The sequence below is a fragment of the Schistocerca cancellata genome, chromosome 2 (assembly GCF_023864275.1).
Source record: "Schistocerca cancellata isolate TAMUIC-IGC-003103 chromosome 2, iqSchCanc2.1, whole genome shotgun sequence".
In the NCBI taxonomy this organism is placed as follows: domain Eukaryota; kingdom Metazoa; phylum Arthropoda; class Insecta; order Orthoptera; family Acrididae; genus Schistocerca; species Schistocerca cancellata.
Genome location: NC_064627.1, coordinates 1,097,805,402 through 1,097,807,309, shown reverse-complemented (window position 1 = coordinate 1,097,807,309; position 1,908 = coordinate 1,097,805,402). Strand labels below are relative to the sequence as shown.

Sequence of the window (1,908 nt, the reverse complement as noted above, 5' to 3'; positions counted from 1 at the left end):
CCAGTGCTGGTGCCAGAGTTGCTGTTGCTGGACCAGTTTCTAGGTGAGGCTGCGTCCATCGAGTCTCCGTCGGGGGCGGCTCGTTGAAAACGTATGCCTGCTCGATCATCTCTATTGCAACGGTAGTGTCTTTGCCATTGCCAGAATATTCAGAGTGTGACCTCCTGTCTTGACGACACAGAGCGGCCCGATGTATGTTGGTTGTAGGGGCGGTTTGACGCCATCAGAATGCACCATCACGTGTGTGGAGATACCGAGCTCTTTGTGGACAAATGTGGCAACAGTCCCGTGTCTGCACGGCTGGGGAGGTCGGATCTTCTTGACATGATCTCCAAGGCGACCGAGGAAGGTCTGTATCAGGTTGCAGAGCCACATCTACAAATTCACCCGCAGGCGGAGCGGCTCTCCGTACACCAGTTCTGCAGTTGAACCGTCCAGATCGGGTTTGTAGACTTTCTATAAGCCAAGTAGAACCATCGGTAGAGCTTCTGTCCAGCCGGTGGTGTGGCACATTGTGGCTGCTTTGAGAGCACGGTGCCTATGATTCTGTTGCTGGCCGGGTGGTTGCTGGTTGTTTTGTGACGATTCATGCCACAAAATACTGCCAGCTTGGCGAACAATTCCGATTCGAACTGCTTGCCATGATCTACTGTAATGTGCAGAGGACAGCCAAAACGTGATGCCCGGTTTAGCACGAAGGCATGCGCCGAAGTTTCCACGGAGATGTCGTCCACAGGTGCCGCTTCTTGGCCAACAGGTGAATCGGTCAACCACTGTCAGCAGGTACCGTTTACTGTTCGAAGGCGGTAGTCGTCCTACGACATCCATGTGCACATGAGTGAAACACATGGCAGTTTTGGGGCAGCTGCCGATCGGTGTATGTAAGTGCCGGCTGATCTTGCAACGCTGACATTTTAAGCAACTTCGTGTCCACTCACGGCAGTCTTTCTTCATTCCTGCCCACACTAAGCGATTTATGATGCAGCATAACGTAGATCAGACAACGGCCTTGCCACAGTGGGTACACCGGTTCCCGTGAGATCACCGAAGTTAAGCGCTGTCGGGCGTGGCCGGCACTTGGATGGGTGACCATCCAGCAGCCATGCGCTGTTGCCATTTTTGGGGGTGCACTCAGCCTCGTGATGCCAATTGAGGAGCTACTCGACCGACTAATAGCGGCTCCAGTCAAAGAAAACTATCGTAACGACCGGGAGAGCGGTGTGCTGACCACACGCCCCTCCTATCCGCAAGCTCAGCTGAGGATGATACAGCGGTCAGACGGTCCCGATGGGCCACTTGTGGCCTGAAGACGGAGTGCTTTATAACGTAGATCACGAGCTGGGTTGACACAGTTTGTGTAAATATTCAGAGGCATTGTTCCGAAATCTTGCTGGTAAGAACGGCCATGATTTTGTTGTTGATACACCACAGTATAACTTGATGCTAGTGCCAGGAACGTCGACTAATTGCAAGTCTACTGACGAAGTTCTTTCCTGTAACAGCCCTTGCAGTTCCTGGTAGGTACGTTGTGCTTTTGAGAGCACTGGTAGTCAATAGTGGAGATGCTACTGACTCAGAAGAGACAGTGTGCTACCACTTTCTCTATCCCAGATGCGTCTTGAATGTCCGTGCTGCACTGTGCAATAAACGTAAGCTGGCTATGCTGCCGTGGCTAAGAGTTGACGTTGTTCTGCCGAAATGTGTACGTGGGCGGCTTCTGGTCATTGAAAATTGTAAACTCATGGGCTCATAGCTGAGGGCAGAAGTACTTGACTGCCTCATATATCGCTAACAGTTTGCAGCCATAAGCACTCCACTTCTGTTGAGATGTTGGCAGTTTCCGTGAGAAAAAGGCTAGAGGCTTGTTGCGTTGCTGCAACACAGTTCCCACTGCCATCTGGCGCGCAT

The 1,908-nt window shown here is 52.0% G+C and overlaps 1 pseudogene; it reads left to right on the top strand.

The window, feature by feature from the left end:
- The first annotated feature begins 999 nt into the window (after positions 1–999).
- LOC126163666 (5S ribosomal RNA) lies at positions 1,000–1,116 on the top strand (annotated as a pseudogene).
- Positions 1,117–1,908: the final 792 nt, after the last annotated feature.